The sequence below is a fragment of the Stegostoma tigrinum genome, chromosome 9 (assembly GCF_030684315.1).
Source record: "Stegostoma tigrinum isolate sSteTig4 chromosome 9, sSteTig4.hap1, whole genome shotgun sequence".
NCBI lineage: Eukaryota > Metazoa > Chordata > Chondrichthyes > Orectolobiformes > Stegostomatidae > Stegostoma > Stegostoma tigrinum.
In genome coordinates this window covers 87432368-87451308 of record NC_081362.1, presented here as the reverse complement: position 1 = coordinate 87451308, position 18941 = coordinate 87432368, and the positions used below count along the sequence as shown (strand labels likewise).

General features: G+C 43.4%; 1 protein-coding gene across 3 annotated transcripts in view; it reads left to right on the top strand.

The window, feature by feature from the left end:
* Window positions 1–8555: 8555 nt before the first annotated feature.
* Window positions 8556–18941, top strand: part of fam120b (family with sequence similarity 120 member B) — a 65668-nt gene continuing 55282 nt past the window's right edge. For 2 of the 3 annotated variants that reach the window (XR_009446186.1, XM_048536303.2), the window contains exon 1: window positions 8556–8615. The gene's annotated coding sequence lies outside the window, so the exon portion shown is untranslated. Of the gene's footprint in view, window positions 8616–14267; window positions 14468–18941 lie in introns of those variants that run through there. The other variant, XR_009446185.1, reaches the window with a different exon arrangement.

The window sequence follows — 18941 nt, the reverse complement described above, 5'->3', positions numbered from 1 at the left end:
GACCACCAGTATCATTCACAGTGGATTTAGGGGACCCACTGTGAATTTTATTTCTTAGTAAAACTCAATGTGAGAATGTTATCAAAAAATACAAAAAGGTCAAAGACCTGCAAACTGCAGAACAGAGACAGCACTGTTTAAGGTAAGATATGATGCTTGTATCATTAGCATATGCCTTGTCCCTTCGCACAAACAATTAGTTTTGCAGGAACTGTTAAGTGCACAGTGGAATAGAGTTTAAACTGGGATTGTTTCAGATTGGCATTATGTTCTTTTATATGAATTATGTTTTCCCTCTACCCCTCTACCCCATCCTTCTCTCAGTAGACCTTAATACTCACATTAGTTAGCACTTCCTCACTTCAGAACAGTCCCTGCTATGTTATATTTCTTCATCAATCACAGTATTAGTTTGTTTATTCTGGCAGCAAAATAGCAATGCAGGGTTGGGGACTCCATTTAAGATTAGAAAAGAGATTAATGTTTGGGTGTCTACTGTCATTCATCAACTGTGGGAAAAAAATGAGAAAATTTAATTAATAAACTAGTTCATGTTCAGCTTCATCTCTGCTCAATCACAAATATTATTCCTCACTACTAGCCCTTCAGTTGTGTCTTGTGATATGCCCCACAGTGCAGCCTCTGTCTATATTACATGTATCCTTAGTAATTTAGCTACACATTGTACAGGAACGTCAACTCTTTGGGATTTGCAGTCCTTGGGGAAAGTTTGGTTCAAGTTAGTACCTTAGTGTTGATTGGGTTAATCTTTGCTAGCTCCTTTTGTATTTAAGGTCTACCTTGAAGTTTAACTTCAGCCCTGTAAATGTTTAAATTAGCATTATACATGAAATGTCCGCACTGCACATGGGATTCTTTAGGTTTATGTTTGGGTTGAATTATTTGAAACTTCCTTTGGAGGTCAGAATCCCTGTAAGATCCCCACAGTCCTACATTGTCCTAACTTATAACTAAATTGCTGTTCCTTCACCGTCACAAGGTCAAAATCCTGGAACTCCCTTTCTAACTGCACTCTGGGTGCACAACGTAGACTGTTATGGTTCAAGAAGGTGGTTAACCATCACGTTCTCCAGGGGAACTAGGGATGGGCAATGAATTGTGCCCTTGGCAGTCACATCTCCTCACAGAATGACACAAAAAATACCCTGATGACAGAAACAGACCCTTTGGTCCAACTCGTCCATGCCGACTAGATATCCTAAATTAATCTAGTCTCTTTTGCCAGCATTTCAGCCGTATCCCTCTAAATCCTTCCTATTCATAAACCCATCAGATGCCTTTTAAATGTTGTTATTGCACCAGCCTCCATCACTTCCTCTGGCAGCTCTTCCCAGACAAACACGTGAAAAAGTTGTATTTAGGTCCCTTTTAAATCTTTCTCCTCTCACCTTAAAACTATGCCCTCTAGATTTGGACTCCCCCACCCTGGGGAAAAGACCTTGGCTATTCACCCTATCCATGCCCCTCATGATTTTGTAAAGCTCTGTAAGAGCAGCCATCAGCCTCCAACTCTCCTGGGAAAATAACTCCAGCCTACTCAGCCTGTCCCGAAAGCTCAAACCCTCTAACCCTGGCAACATCTTTGTAAATCTCTTCTGAACCCTTACAAGTCTCATTACACCTTTCTGGAGACCAGATTTGCACACAATATTCCAAAAGTGGCCTAACCAATGTCCTGAGATAATGGGAACTGCAGATGCTGGAGAATCCAAGATAACAAAGTGTGAAGCTGGATGAACACAGCAGGCCAAGCTATTGTTCATCCAGCTTCACACTTTGTTAACCAATGTCCTGTACAGCCGCAACATGACCATCCAACTCCTATATTCAATGCACTGACCAGTAAAGGCAAGGTTACAAAATGCTTTCTTCACTATCCTACTTACCTGCATCTCCACTTTCAAGGAACTGTGAACTTGTAATCCGAGGTTTGCTTGTTCAGCAAAAATCCCCAGGTCCTTACCATTATGTGTATAACTTTTGCCCTGATTTACTTTTCCAAAATGCAGCACATCACATTTAAACTAAATTCTATTGGGCACACCTCGACCCATTAGACCATCTGATCAAGATCCCGTTGTATTCTGAGGTAACTTTCTTAGCTGTACACTACACTTCCAACTTTGGTGTCAACTGCAAACTTACTAATCATACCTCCCATGTTCATATCCAAATCATTTACATAAACGATGAAAAACAGTGGACTGAGCACCAATCTTTGTGGCACACCACTGGTCACGGGTCTCCAGTCTGAAAAAACAACCCTCAGAATGGTCTAGGTGTGAAACATCAGCTTTCCTGCTCCTATGATGCTGCTTGGCCTGCTGTATTCATCCAGCCTACACCTCGTTACCTCAAACACCACGTTCTGTCTTTTATCTTTGAGCCAGCTCTGTATCCAAATGGCTAGTTCTCCCTATATTCCATGCGATCTAACCTTGCTAACCCTCAACCATGAGGAACATTGTCGAACGCTTTCCTGAAGTCTATTAGTTCATGTCCCTTACATCCTCATCAATCATCTTTGTTATTTCTTCAAAAAAATTAAGTTAAGTTAGTGAGACATGATTTCCCACGCACAAAGTCATGTTGGCTATTCCTAACCAGCCCGTGCCTTTCCAAAAATATGTAAATCCTGTCCCTCAGGACTCCCTCCAACAAGTTGCCCATCACTGATGTCAGGTTTACTGGTGTTTTGTTCCCTGGCTTTTCCTTACCGCCGTTCTTAAATAATGGCACCATGTTAGTCAATCCCCAGCCTTCTGGCACCTCACCTGCGGCTATCAGTGACACAAATATCTCAGCAAGGGGCCCAGCAATCACTTCCCTAGCTTCCCACAGAGTTCGAGGGTACACCTGATCAGGTACTGCAGATGTGTCCACCTTTATGTGTTTTAAGACATCCAGCACCTCCTCCTCTGTAATACGGACATTTTTCAAGATGTCAGTATTTATTTCCACAAGTGGTCCATCTTCCATATCATTCTCCATAGTAAACACTGATGCAAAATGCTCATTTAGTACCCCCATCTCTTGCCTCCCTTTCTTATCCTTTCTATCGCATCTCTTCCCTGGAACATTAAGCTGCCAGTCCTGTCCATCCCTGAGCCACATCATTGTAATTGCTATGACATGCCAGATGCATGTTCTCAACCATGCCCTGAGCTCATCTGCCTTACCTGTTACGCCTCTTGCATTGAAATCTATGCAGAAATGCATTTCTGAGTAAGGGTCTCGGCCCGAAACATCAGCTTTCCTGCTCCTAAGATGCTGCTTGGCCCGCTGTGTTCGTCCAGCTCCACATCTTGTTATCTTGGATTCTCCAGCTCCTATTATCTTTCTACCTCATTCTCTGCCTTGTTTCTGCCTACCTGACTGCTTGACTTGCTCCTTTCCACAAGTCTTAGACTGATCTCTTTCCTCACTTTCTCCCTGGGTCTTACCACCACGTCATCACTCTCTTTACTAGTTTAAATCCTCCTGAGCAGCTCTAGTAAATCTCCCTGCCAGTATAATAGCCCCCTTGCAATTCGGGTGCAATCCGTCCTTCTTGTACAGGTCACTTTTGCCCCAGAAGAGATTCCATTCACCTACGACAGTCACTACCATCTGTAGCAAAAGCCAACTTAAACTGCACAATGAAACAAATCAGCGCAACAGCTTGCTGACTCAAGTTTCCTGAAACAATACCACTTGGAAATTCAATATTTATAAAATCCCTGGTGAGGAAACTGTTGCAGAGCCACACTAAAAGTGCAGGAGAGGAAGACTAGGTGTGTTATTTTTGCAGAGAGCCAGCACAGAACATAACAGGTTAAGTGGCCTGATTCTCTGCTGCAACCATCCTGTCAATCCACCACCACAAAAGTTTAGAAGTCTTGGAATTGCATCAACTTTTCAATTTTGTTTGAAAACACTGTGTCTTTAGATTTATTTTTCCTGTGGTCTTTGAGGTGAGCTGGAAAGCTTGATTTTTTTCCATTGTTATAACCTGTGTTAATCTTAAATGAGCTGGTATATGACTGAAAGGACACAGAACAAAAGATCATCACCACCCACACGATCCCCACCCCCACAACATGGTCCCAATGCTTCCCAAGAATATATTTTACACCTATACATTCTCAATATCATTGGACAAATACTTAGCATTGAGGATTTCATCTCTGCTGTCTTGGAAAAAGAGTTCCTGACTAATCCTTTCATCTCTTTTTCATGTGGAGGAGTTTATACACTGGGATAGTGCAGTAAAGGTAACTAATTTTGTTGCTTCCTCTCCAACAGGAAAAGTATTGTCTTTCCAAAGCCACAACATTTATAATGTTCCCTCTCTGCCACACAAGAAACTGTCGAATTATTTGGCAAAAGGCCCAGAATTTGGAATAAAGGGAGGTGGTATCAACAGCAGTATGAGCATCCTGAATTTATGTAGCACATTCAATGCAGCAAAACATCCCATTGTCATTCATGAACAGCAACTATTAAACTCTATTTGACACTCACTGAGCCGCATAACATTGCATTAGGTTTTCAAAAACTTTGTGGTTAAGGTAGGATTTGAGGGTTATCTTAGAGTCATACAGAATGGAAACAGATCCTTTGGTCCAACTCATCCATGCTGACCAGATATCCTAAATTAATCTAGTCCTTTTGCCAGCATTTGGCCTATATCCCTCTTGTACTTTTCCTATTGATATACCCATCGAAATGCCTTTTAAAAGTTCTAATTGTAAGTGCCTCCACCACTTCCACTGGCAGCTCAATCCATACTCACACTACCCTTTTAATTTTTTTTCCCTCTCACCTTAAACCAACACCTTTTAATTTTGGACTCCCCTGCCTTGGTTAAAAGACTTTGGCTATTCACCCTTTTCCATGCTCCTCATGATTTTATAAATCACAGCTTCCAAAGCTCCAGGGAAAATAGTCCCAGCCTATTCAGTCTCTCCCTATGGCTCAAACCCTCCAAACTTGGCAAATCCTTTTAAATCTTTTCTGAACCCTTTCAAGTTTCACAACATCTTTCCGAAAGCAGGGAGAACAGAATTGAATCCAGTGTTCCAAAGGTGGCCTAACCAATATGCTGTGCAACCGCAACATGACCTCCCAATTTCTATACTCAATGCACTGATCAATGAAGGCAAGCATATCAAATGCTCTCTTCACTCCACCTACAAGGAACTATGAACCTGCACTCCATGGCCTCTTTGTTTGGCAACACTCCCCAGGACCTTACCATTAATTGTATAACTCCTGCTCTGGTTTGCCTTACCAAAATGCAGCACCTCACATTTATCTAAATTAAACTCCACCTGCCACTCCTTGGCCATCAACTCATCTGATCAAGGTCCTGTTGTACTCTGAGATAACCTTCTTCACTGTCCACTCTGCCACCAATTTGGTGTCATCTGCAAACTTACTAACCATTCCTTCTTTATTCACATCCAAATCATTTATACAAATGACAAAAAGCAGTGGACACAACACCAATCCTTGTGACACACCTCTGGTCACAGGCCTCCAGTCTGAAACAAAACTTTCTACCATCACCTTCTGTCTTCTACCTTCAAGCCAATTTTGTATTCAAATGGCTAGCTGTCCCTGTATTCAATGTGATCTAACCTTGCTAATTAATCTACCACACGGACCCTTGTCAAATGCCTTGCTGAAGTCCATATAGGCAATGTTCACTGCTCTGCCTTTTATCAATTTCTTTGTCACTTCTTCAAAAAACTCAATCAAGTTATTGGTACATAATGTCCTACACACAAAGTCATGTTACCTAACCCTATTCAGTCCTTGCCTTCCCAAATATATGTAATTCCTGTCTCTGAGAATCCCCTTCAACAAATTATCCACCACTGATTTCAGGCTCACTGGTCTATAGATTTTCCTGGCTTTTCTTGACCAACCTTCTTAAAAAATGGCACCACATTAGCCACCCTCCACTCTTCCAGCACCTCACCCCTGGCTGTCGATGATAAAGATATCTCAGCAAGGGACGCAGGAATCACTGCACTAACTTCATCTTAAAGTGAAGAAGAGAGTCAGAGATGTTTAGGAAGGCAATTCCAGAGCTCGAGGCCTAGGCACATGAAGACACAGGCACCAATGGAAGAGCAATGAAATGCAACAGGCATGAATTGCAAGAGGGCTGTGGAACTGGAGGAGATTACAAGGACAGAGGAGGGGGGTGAAGGGTAAACTGCATTTGGAGCATAGTGATGATAGGAACTGCAGATGCTGGAGAATCCAAGATAACAAAGTGTGAAGCTGGATGAATACAGCAGGCCCAGCAGCATCTCAGGAGCACAAAAGCTGACTGGCTTCGCAGTGGGGTTGAAATTGTATCAGAGACAATGGGAGCTGCAGATACTGGAGAATCCAAGATAACAAAGTGTGGGGCTGGATGAACACAGCAGGCCAAGCAGCATCTCAGGAGCACATCTATCCATCTTCAGTCCGCCTCCCCCCTCTCCCTATTTATTTCAGAACCCTCTCCCCATCCCCCTCTTCTGATGAAGGGTCTAGGTCTGAAACATCAGCTTTTGTGCTCTTAAGTTGCTGCTTGGCCTGCTGTGTTCATCCAGCCCCACACTTTGTTATCTTGCATTTGGAGCATATCAGGATACAAGCAACAGAAGATTGGATGACTTCAAGTTTACAGAATGTGGAAAGCTGGCCAAGAATGAATGGGAGTGGTCAGGTATGGAGATATCAAAGGCATGGATGTGATTTTCAATAGTACAAGAGCTGAGGTTATGGTGGTAGAAATAGACAGTCTTAGCTGTAATCAGGATGATGACAGCATTGTGAATAATGTCCTTAAACTTGTAATTCAGATGATTATGCTCCCAGATCACAGATTCAAAACCCACCATGCAAGGTGATGAATTTTAAATTCAATTAATTCAGCTGGAAATTGAAAGCTAGTCTCCACAGTAGTGATCCATAATCTATGACTGATGGTTGTAAAATTCCCATCTGGTTCAATAATGTCCTTTAGGGAGGGAAATCTGATGTCCTTACCAAGTCTGACCTGGATGTGAGTTCAGACCCACAACAAATGTCTTCTGAAATGGCCGAGCAAGCCATTCAGTTCAAGGGGAATTAGGGATGGGTGAGAATTGATGGTGTTGTCAGTGATGATGACATCCTATGAATGAAAAATGGGTCACCTCAGGAGAAAATATGTCACCACCTTTGTGAACAAAGTGGTGTAGACAATAGACTAGAGGAGGGTTTTTGCAGTTGAAGAGCTAAGGCAGGGTTGGAGATGAGCCAATGTCATGGAGGTGGAAGTAAATGGTCTTGATAAAGCCTTATCTCAAGTCAAGAGACAGACAGTTTGCTTTCAGCAGAGCAGGCTAATCACTCCTAATGTAATTACCATTTTACTTCTCCAAATCTTTACCACCATTAGCACTCCCTTTGTCTTTTGCTCTGGTCATCCTCACCAACAGGTACACACTCTCCTCCTCACGTTTGTCCATTGCATAAAAAGAACAGCTCCCTTCAGTTCTGAAGAAGAGAAATTTCAGACTTGAAACATGAACTCTCCTATCTCCACAGACACTGATAGAGCTGCTGAAGCTATATTAAGGGACAGCCTCAGACAGCAGACAAAGGCATGGGAATAAGTTGGGCTGGCACTTGACTTTAGGAAGGGCATATTGGCCTTGGAGGGAGTACAATATTGATTTACAGGAATGATACCTGGACTTCAGGGGTTAAGTTATGAGAACAGATTATGCAAATTAGGCCTCTTCTCTAGAATTTATATGGTTTATGGGTGATCTGATTGAAGTCTTCAAGATATTAGCAGGAAAAGACAGGGTAGATAAACTAGTTCCATTAGTTGGAGATTCTAGAACTAGTTTGAGAGTTATAGCCAGACAGTTCGGGAGAGATGTTCGGAAGCACTTGTACACACAAAGGGCAGTAGATGTTTGAGACAGTAGGAACTGACAATGCTGGAGTCTGAGATAACAGGGTGTAGAGTTGGATGAACACAGCAGGCCAAGCAGCATCAGAGGAGCAGAAAGGCTGACGTTTCGGGTCTGGACCCTTCTTCAGAGAAAAAAATGTTTGAAACTCTTTTCCACAAAGGACAGTTGAAGCAAGATCAGATATCAATTTTAAATCTAAGGCAGATAAATTTTTGTCAAGCAAAGGTATGAAGTGAAACGGGCAAAAGACAGACGTATGGAGTTAGGTCTCAGATCAGCTTTGGTCTCATTGCATAGCAGAACAAGATCAAGTGGCTGAATGGCCTACTCCTGTTACTAATGCCACCCCGACCCCACCAAGGTTGGGTTACTGACGCCCAGAAGGCAGAAGTGAGCTTGGCGCCTAAGATGCTGCTTGTCCTGCTGTGTTCATCCAGCTCCACACCCTGCTATCTCGGATCCTCCAGCATCTGCAGTTCCCATTATTACTGGGAGCCCTCCTGTTCTGGTGTGGGGTAAGTGAATGAATCGGAGCTGGGAGGAGTACCACGAGGGGGCGCTGCAGCGGGAGCGTGCACCTCAGCCCCCGGTGGGCGTGGGCGTGCGCGTCAGTCAAGGGAGCGCGCACGGTGTGGGCGAGCCCAGGTAAGCTCCTGTCTAACGGCGTTTCGGGTACCTCAGTCCTCACGAAGATAGGGATCCGAACCGGTCCTCCCCCTCCTTCTCCGCGGGGCCTCTGTGCTCTGGGCCGCCGCTTTTAGCGCTGGGGGTGGAATCGGCGCTCGGTTACACTCATCCCCGGCCTCGAGTTGAATCTTGGCCGCGTGTCCGTACACCTCACCGCGGGCCCACACACACTGTCAATGCCCCCATTTAAACTCGGAGCAGGAACTCCGGTTTAAAATCTGCATGGTCCCTGCCGCACACTCACACCGCAACTTGTAGCAGAAACTTCTTTTAAAGTTGCTGTGTTTTCTGTTTCAAATTTAACCTTTGGACGTTGATGGTGCATTTTGTTTGTCGGCATTGCCTCCGCCGCCGAGCTCGACCTTGCACCAGCGTTGCGACAAAATGCTACTGTCTGTGGGGAGGGTGTGTGTAGCTTTATATATGATGTGGTATTTGTAATATTTTTCTGTCAGATTACCCACATCCAGTGATGGATTGATCTGTGTTACCACAGGCCCTACCAGAGACGTCATCTCAAGTCACCTTGCCCTTCCTATCCGAAAACTGTCCTTTGTACCTCCACTCTGTCCGTCCTTCCTTCCTTTCTAAATCTCCGACATTTTCCGTTTACATCCACCATCCCCAATATTTTTTACATTACCTGTCATCATCCTTCAACTAACACTAAATTTGATTATTCATTACTGCATTGTTTATAAATTGGCTGCCATATTTCTTACATTGCAACAGTGACCACTTCAAAAGTACTTTTGGGGCTGTAAAGTGTTTTTGGAGGCCGTGCAAGGTGCTATATGAATGCAAGTTCTTATTCCTGCAAAACTGAGCTGGTAGTTTCCATTGTCGATTTAAGTAATGCCAATTGTAAGGAATGCATACACTTGCACCACTGTCAAAATGGTGAAAATGACTTACCGGATCCTGCTTTTGATAAAGAGACACAAAGATGTTATGTTAAATCTTTATAAAACTCTGGTTTAGTCTCATTTGGAGTACCCCGTAGAAAGGCTATGAAGGCTTCAAAGAAACTATGGAAAACCTTCACAACAACGGTTCCAGGGATGAGGAACTTAAGTGGATGAATCAAGTGGAAAAGCTGAGCTTTTTTCCCTGAGAAGGGAGGGTTGAAACATGTTGACATTTTTTGAGGGATCTGGACAGACTGGATGAGAAGTAACTGTTCCCACTGATGCATGTGTGGGGAATCAGAAGATATACATTTAAAGTAGTTGGCAAAAGAGCCAAGGGTAACTGGAGGAAAAACAAACTTATTAATTATCTGTTGGGAGACTAATAGCAAGATTCGTAAAAGGGCGTCGTTGTAGATGTTTTCAATCAAATTGTTCAGACACATGTCTAGAACTGGTGGGACTTGAACCCATATCCAGTGATGGATTGATCTTTGTTCACTGGCATTGCTTCAACCAGTGGAAACATCTCCTCATGCCATCTTGGCCTCACTATTCCTGCACCACAAGAACCCAAGGATTGTGTTGTAAATGGATTTGTAAAAAAATTAATGCTAAGGAGAGCTCGAAGCAATGTGCATGATGATGACGTCAGAGTTGTGAACAAAACAGCCAATGATCTCAAAGGGGGGAGACCGAACATTTAAGCTGCCTCAAAGTGTCTGCAGCAATGTCTGTGATAGCTTTGTAACCTGTAGCTAGGTGCTGGCATGTCATAAGCAATATCTTAATGAGTTACTCTTCTAGTTAGACCAGGATGCGGTCTTCCTCGACCGCATGAGATCAAGTAGACTCTGGAGTTTCCTACTCATAATGGTGATGGTGCTAGCAGCTTTCATCATGAGCTGGCATGCACACAAAAAATGGTAGGCATCTGTAGGAAATCTTTGGACTAGCTTTAGATCACCTGCTTATGCAGCACAACCAGCATCAGGGAAGAGCTGAAGATTTAAGATGCCTACTAGGAACTTCTTGTGGCAATCCTTAACAAGGAAGAATGTATAGTTTTTGAGAAGATTTGTGGCTTGGGTTGTAGATGAGGTTGCAGACTTGCTCACCGGGCCAGTGTGTTTGATTGCAGACATTTTGTCACCCACATTGTCAATGAGCCTCTGGGGAAGCATTGGTGTTCCATCCCGCTTGTTATTAATATGCCTTGATCTGCTGGGTTGGTCGGCATTACTCGGAGATAGCAAAAGCTGCAGATGCTGGAGTCAGAGTCAACACAATGTGGAGCTGGAGGAACAGAGCAGGTTAGGCAGTATCAGAGGAGTAGGACAATCGACGTTTCAGGTTGGGACCCTTCTTCCAAGCAGATTGAACTGGACCCAATGTACAAACCACTGAGAAACAGAACTGGAAGTGATGCCAACCACCCCAGCAAACCGAGACGCATAAATAACATGCAGGATGGAACACCAATGCTTCACTGAAGGTGGATTGATTATATTAACTAGCAGCGTGACGAAATATATGCAGTCAGACGCACCAGCTTGGTGGACAAGTCTGCAACCTCAAGGAAGAATATTTGCATGAATGGTAAAAGCATTTCAGACATGGTAAGAGACCTGCTGAAACAGGAGAATAAGCAAGTCCCTGGAGTCAGAGAACTAGTTACTCCAATGCAGGTACTGAAATACAGTGTGAAGGTGGTCCAAGCTGTGTAGAAGGTGGGAATCCTGCATTTTTTCTTTAAAGTTGGAAATCCTCCTTTAAAGCTGCAAAATGCTGGAACATTCTCCAGAAAAGCAGCAAAGACCAGCAGACAGTGCTATTACCACAAATTAAAAGTCTTTTAAGCAGTAAAATATATTATTGCATTAGGAAGTCATGACATAAGAAATAAGATTGCCAGGAAGACTTTATTTCAGAGAAGGGCAAAATACTATGAGTCATATCTGGCACAGAGAAACAGGAGGTCAATCATCTCTGCAGAAGTTCCTGGGGATACTGTCCTAGGCCAAACATCTTTACCTTCTTCATCAATGACCTTTCCTCTCTTATAAAGGCAGAAGTGGGGATGTTTGCTGATGACAGCCAAAACTGTAAACTTCCCTAGAGCCTAACTGTCATCTCCAAGACACAAGTCAGGTGTGTGATGCAACACTCCCAACTTGCCTGGAGATTTGCAACTCTGACAACACTCAAGAAGCTTGAAACCATCTGGGACAAAGCAGCCCGCTGATTGGCACCACATCCACAAACATCCACTTCCTCCACAGCTGATACTTACTAGCAGCAGTATGTACTATCTACAAGGTGCACTGCAAAAATTCACCAAAGATCTTTAGAGGGCACCTTCCAAACCCATGATCACCACTATCAAGAAGGATGAGGGCAGCAGGTATATTGGAATATGATCACCTGCAAATTCCCCTTCAGTCTGCTGAACATCTTGAACTGGAAGAGTGTCACCATTGTTTCACTGCCTTTGGGTCAAACTCCTGGAATTACCACCTTAATAATATTTTGGGTCTATCTACAGCACATGGACTGTAGTGGTTCAAGAAGCTCACCACCATCACCAAAGGGCAGCTTGAGATGTGCAATAAATGCTGGACAATCAGTGACACTCATGTCCGACTTGTGAATAAAAAAAGTGCACAGAACTGGACATCCTGGAAAAAACAACTTCTGAGTTGAAAAATAACTTCTAAATTAGATATTAAATCAGAAGCTAAACAGGTAAATACTCCTTATACTTAATTGGAAGTGTAGCTGCTGATGTTCTAGCTTGCCAAGAAGTAAATAAACAATAGATGCTTTTGGAGAATTACTGAAAGACTTTGCTGCCACAGGATTATTAAAATTATTGAAAGAGCGAGATTCAAGAGGAGAATTCTGAATCCAGGGGAAACCATTGATAATTTCTTTAATGATTTCTACAGATTACTGGTGAAATGAAATTCGGTGACTTCAAGTCAGAATTCATAAAAGTCAATTGTTTTAGGAATTCTCATGAGTCTGTGTCAGATTCATTACAGTCCAAAGAAATTCTGTCTCTAAAGAAAGCCACTGAGATGGTGGGTGAAGCAGAAAGCAACACAGGTTAATTCTAAGAGATCAACCATGCCACCGCAAATTAATAGAATCCATTAAAAACACAAGGCTCAAAACATGAACAACTGACATGAGAAACTAATACAGTGAATAAGACAAACACTAGAGATTAAAAGTCAGTGCTGTGGAGCAAATCACGCTCACAGGTGCAGACAGTCCCCATTTTCAAACAACCCTATGTAGGGGATAACAAAAAATTGAAAAGCTGTATGTACTTTGTAATCAAGAATTCTCACTGTTGAGTAGGAAGGCATGTGTTGACCTCCACCACCTTCAAATGGTGAATGACTTAAATGATATAAAGTTAACAATTAGCTGGTTGAGAAGCAAGCAAAGCACCACCAACAGAAAATTTCTTGGAGATAAGAAAGGTTTGGAGACATGTGGGCCAAACACAAGCAAGTGGGACTGATTTAGTTTGGGAAACTTGATTGGCATGGACAAGTTGGACTGAAGGGTCTTTCTGTGCTGTATGCTCTATGGAACTTAAACACCAAAACAGAATCCATTGAGATTAGTTATATTGGTACTGCTATTAAATTAGTTATATTGGTAGACATGATTTGTTTCATAATATCAAAAAAGTGGCAACCTGTGATTATACTGAATTGACTGAAATGTTTTCCACTGCTTTCATGACCAAAATGTGCTCAGACTGCAAGAGCCAATAAACTTTGCAATGAAAAACAAGCAATGAAGTGGCCAACAAACAGCAGGCCCCACTTGAACCAAATCAAGTCTAATGTTAGCTTCTGAGATGACTTGGAAGAGAGAGTTTCAAACAGAATATTTTACTTCTCTTTCTAAGAATAATCCTAAGTACTTGTGATGGAGATCATGATAAAGTAGAAGCAATCCTCAAATAGCAGAACTGAGGAAGGGAAACTGTTGGTTTCACTAATGATGCAATTGCTGAAGACTAAAGAGAGAGCCCAAAACAGCCAGTGTGTTAAAGCAAAAACTTTAAATGCTTCAGCACAATCTATAGTTTGAGTATAGACATCTGACTAAGATTGGAGATGTTATGTATACAGCTACAGAGAAGACCCCACTGAAAAGTGAGGACCAAATTCCAATGATTCATGATAACTGCAGATAGGAAAATTGCCTGTTTTACTAGGAAGGTGTCCTTTACAAAGGAAATCCACGGAAGCTATAGATCTCAGACTGTTAGAAAGATGTTAAAGATAACAGTCTACCATTTGGTAGACCATCAGTTTTTGAGTTTGAAGAGCCCATTCCAGGCAAATATTGAAACCACAAGATTTACTGAGATTGTAAAGTCAGAGACTTTATTTTAAGAGAGATCAAAATAGTAAAAAAGCTTGGAGATAGATGTATATGGTCTGAAAAGGTTAATACTGAGGACTGCCATAAGGACTACCCATTATGATAATACGGACTTGTGGATAGAAGAGTTTTGGATCTCAAAGGGGTGAGACCTAACATTCAGTTCCTTCTCATAGTCTCTGTAACAATGCTTGCTATTATCAGTGTAATTTGTATCTAGTTGCTGACATGCAATGAACTACAACATTGTTAATGATAAGAACTTCTTCCAGCTTAGACCAAGAAGTGGTTTCCTTCTATCAAATGAGACCAAGCAGGCCCTGTAGTTGCCTATGCTGAAGAGGATGTTGGCAGCAACCTTCTTCACGAGCAGCAGCCCATACTGCGCTGTGACCCGGTGTGCCCATACAACAGATGGGAGTGTGGACCTTGTTAAATATCTGTTAAAGAGAGCTGCTGTGGCCATTATGGTCAACCAACCTCCTTTGTGCCGTAAGCATTCCATTATTTTACTCAATCATAGCATAATGGTATCACTGGCTAGGCCAGCATTTATTACCCATCCATCATGGATTCATGGTCATTATTAGACCCTTAAGTCCACATTCTTCATTGAGTTCAAATTCCACCATCTGCCATGGCAGGATTTGAAGCTAGGTCCCCAGAACATTACCTGGGTCTCTAGATTAATAATCTATCAATGACACCATTTAGGCCATTCCTTCCCACTGCACTAAATGAATTTCCTTTCACAAGTTGTCATCGTGCAGAAATGCAACAAAACCATCATTAAGCTTTACTGAAATTTGATAACAATGTCGCATAAAATAGTGAGCATCTCTATTTCATTTGGTCTGGTATAGGTTCGACAAATTTGACTGAAGAGAGATAATGGCAACTGCAGATGCAGGAGAATCCAAGATAACAAAGTGTGGGACTGGATGAACACAGCAGGCCAAGCAGCATCTTAGGAGCACAAAAGCAGATGTTTCGGGTATAGACCCTTCTTCAGAAAAGGGGAATGGGGAGAGGATTCTGATATAAATAGGGAGAGAAGGGGAGGCGGACCGAAGATGGATAGAGGAGTAGATCGATGGAGAGGAGAGTATGGGTGGGGAGGTAGGGAGGGGATAGGTCAGTGCGGGGAGGATGGACAGGTCAAGGAGGCAGGATGAGGTTGGTAGGTGGGAAATGGAGGTGCGGCTTGAGGTGGGAGGAGGGAATAGGTGAGAGGAAGAACAGGTTAGGCAGGCACAGACAAGTTGGGCTGGTTTTGGGATGCAGTGGGGGGAGGGGAGATTTTGAAGCTGGTGAAATCCACATTGATACCATTAGGCTGCAGGGTTCCCAAGCGGAATCTGAGTTGCTGTTCCTGCAACCTACAGGTGACATCATTATGGCACTGCAGGAGGCCCAGGATGGACATGTCATCTAAGGAATGGGGGGGGAGTTGAAATGGTTCGCAACTGGGAGGTGCAGTTATTTATTGAAAATAAACAACTGCCGGATGCCCAGGATTGACATGTAATATAAGGAATGGGACACCTCCTCCAGAACTTCCAATTCCCTGGCCTCCAGCACCTCATTTTCACCATGGACGTCCAGTCCCTATACACCTGCAATCCCCGTGCAGATGGCCAACAGGGTCCGCTTCTTCCTGCCCCGCAGACCCGACCACCGTCACCCTCATCCACCTGGCCGAACTCGTCCTCACCCTCAACAACTTCTCTTTCTCTTCCTCCCACTTCCTACAGACAAAGGGGGTGGCCATGGGTACCCACATGGGCCCAAGCTATGCCTGCCTCTTTGTAGGTTATGTGGAACAGTCCCTCTTGCACACCTACACTGGCCCTAAACCCCACCTCTTCCTCCGTTACATTGATGACTGTATCGACGCCATCTCATGCTCCCAAGAGGAGATCGAACAGTTCATCTATTTCACCAACACCTTCCACCCCAACCTTCAGTTCACCTGGAACATTTCCAACACATCCCTTACCTTCCAGGACCTTTCTGTCTCCATCTCAGGCAACCACCTACAAACCGATGTCCATTTGAAACCCACCAACTCCCACAGTTTCCTGGAATACATCTCCTCCCATTCGCTTTGCTGCCAAAAATTCCATCCCATATTCCGAGTTCCTTCACCTCCACCGCATCTGTTCCCAGGATGAGGCATTCCACTCCCGCACATCCCAGATGTCCTTGTTCTTCAAGGACCGCAACTTTCCCCCCTCAGTGGTAGAGAACGCCCTCGATCGTGTCACCCGCATTTCCCACAACGCATCCCTCACACCCTGCCCCCGCAATAACCGCCCTAAGAGAATCCCCCTCGTCCTCACATACCACCCCACTAAACTCTGGATACAACGCATCATCCTCCGACACTTCCGCCATCTACAATCTGACCTCACCACTAAAGACATTTTTCCTACTCTACTCTCCTCCGCCTTCCGGAGAGACCACTCTCCATGATTCCCTTGTCTGCTCCACACTCCCCTCCAACCCCACCACACCCGGCACTTTCCCCTGCAACCGTAGGAAGTGCTACACCTGCCCCCTCACCCCCATCCCAGGCCCCAAGATGACCTTCCACATCAAGCAGATGTTCACCTGCCAATGTGGTATACTGCATCCGCTGTACTCGGTGTGGCTTCCTCTACATTGGGGAAACCAAGCGGAGGCTTGGGGACCGCTTTGCAGAACACCTGCGCTTGGTTTTCAATAAACAACTGCGCCTCCCAGTTGCGAACCATTTCAACTTCCCCCCCCATTCCTTAGATGACATGTCCATCATGGGCCTCCTGCAGTGCCATAATGATGCCACCCGTAGGTTGCAGGAACAGCAACTCATATTCCGCTTGGGAATCCTGCAGCCTAATGGTATCAATGTGGACTTCAAAATCTCCCCTCTCCCCTCTGCATCCCAAAACCAGCCCAACTCGTTTCCGCCTGCCTAACCTGTTCTTCCACTCACCTATCCCCTCCTCCCACCTCAAGCCGCACCTCCATTTCCTGTTACTAACCTCATCCTGCCCCCTTGACCTGTCTGTCCTCCCCGTACTGACCTATCCCCTCCCTACCTCCGCACCCATACTCTCCTCTCCACCTATCTTCTCCTCTATCCATCTTTGGTCCGCCTCCCCCTCTCTCCCTATTTATTTCAGAATCCTCTCCTCATCCCCCTTTTCTGATGAAGGGTCCCTTCCCTAATTAGAGAGCGTTGTGGCACAGCTCAATAGTACAGGTAGCAGACTGTAGTACTATTCTTGCATGAGGTATGCAGGATGGTATGGGGAGCTGGATTGATTTTGTTTGAAGGAATAACTGATGGCTTTGCTGTCACCTCCTTCAGAATCCAAGAGAACACTACCATGAATGCTAGCACATATCCTTCAACCATAATAAACATATTAAAATTACAGGCATTGGAGGATGTATGCAGCTTCATGCAGCATTCACCAATTACTTCTAGTGAACCAAAAGGTACCAAGTACCTGCAGCAACGTGCAAAACACAGACAAGCAGCTGGCGCTTCCTTGCCTATTGACTCTGAATTTTAACAATTAGCCAAATAATAAATTGAGGCATTTAGGAGAGCATTGGATGATTGTTTCTATCTAAATAATGTGCAGAATTACAGAGAAAAAGGCAGGTGATTGGCACTAAGTTAAAATGCTCAGAGATCCAGTGGATGAGAGGCCTCTTTTACAATAACTATTCTGTGATTCTCTGAAAAGATGACCAGAACTCATAGCGGAATTTAAAAATCTATTTATAAAAATTTAAAAATGTAATAAAATTGGCTAGAAGTCATGGTAAACCTTTATAAAACAAAACTAATTTGGCCTCAAATGGAGCATTGTGTTCAATTCAGGGCATCACAACTTTAAGAAGGAAATGACAGCTTTAGAAGGGGCACAGACAAGATTAATAGAAATAGTGATTAACATGACTTCAGTTCCACAGGTAGATGGGAAAACCGGAAAATTGTTTTCCTTGGAGATGCAAAGTTTGAGAGACAGTTTGACAGGGGTATTCAGAATTATGAAAGATCAGTTAAAACTACTTGCATTAGCGGAAGTCAAGAACCAAACGACATCGATTAAAAGTGATTAGCAAAAGAGCCAAAGCTGACATGAAGAAAAGCTTTTTTATACATTGTGAAGTAAGGATTCACAATGTACTATCTGATAGTCTGGTGGAGGCAGGTTCAGTCATTGTTTTTAACAGGGAATGGAATATTATCAGAAGAAGAGAGAAAACAATTGTAGGGCTACATGGTAAAGATGAAGGCAGTGAGACAGGGTAAGTTGCTCTTTAATAGAGTGAGAGCAAAATCAATGTGCTGAATGGCTGCTTTCTGTGTTGTAACCATTCTAAAATGCTAGTGCACATACTGTTGTACTAATTTATGGGATTATGAGCAATTCATGAATTTCTAAATAGCAGCCATTTGCCTGATTGATGCAATTACTGAGTAAATAGTGGAATTAAAATAAGACAGTGTGTAATGCCAGCATAAATAATATTGCAAAACTAATTTGGAAGAACAATACGGCTACTTCGGATGCATTCTGTAATGTTCCTGTACAGATGTAGCATCTAATTGGATCCCAAACCTTTGAGTGTTGTTTGAATTCAGTCTTCCATCTTTGAGTGTCTTTTGTGAGATTGCCGTAGAACTTCGAAGGAAATATAACTTTCAGAAAAATGAACAGGTCAGTTGTGATTCTCGCATAGTGCAAGCTGTTTTTATTCACTCCATTTATTACGTAGGCCCTGACATTTCACAGGCAGGACAACACAATGGATCAGAGACAATGGGAACTGCAGATGCAGGAGAATCCGAGATAACAAAGTGTGGAGCTGGATGAACACAGCAGGCCAAGCAGCATCTTAGGAGCACAAAAGCTGACGTTTCGGGCCTAGACCCTTCTTCAGAAAAGGGGGATCGGGAGAGGAT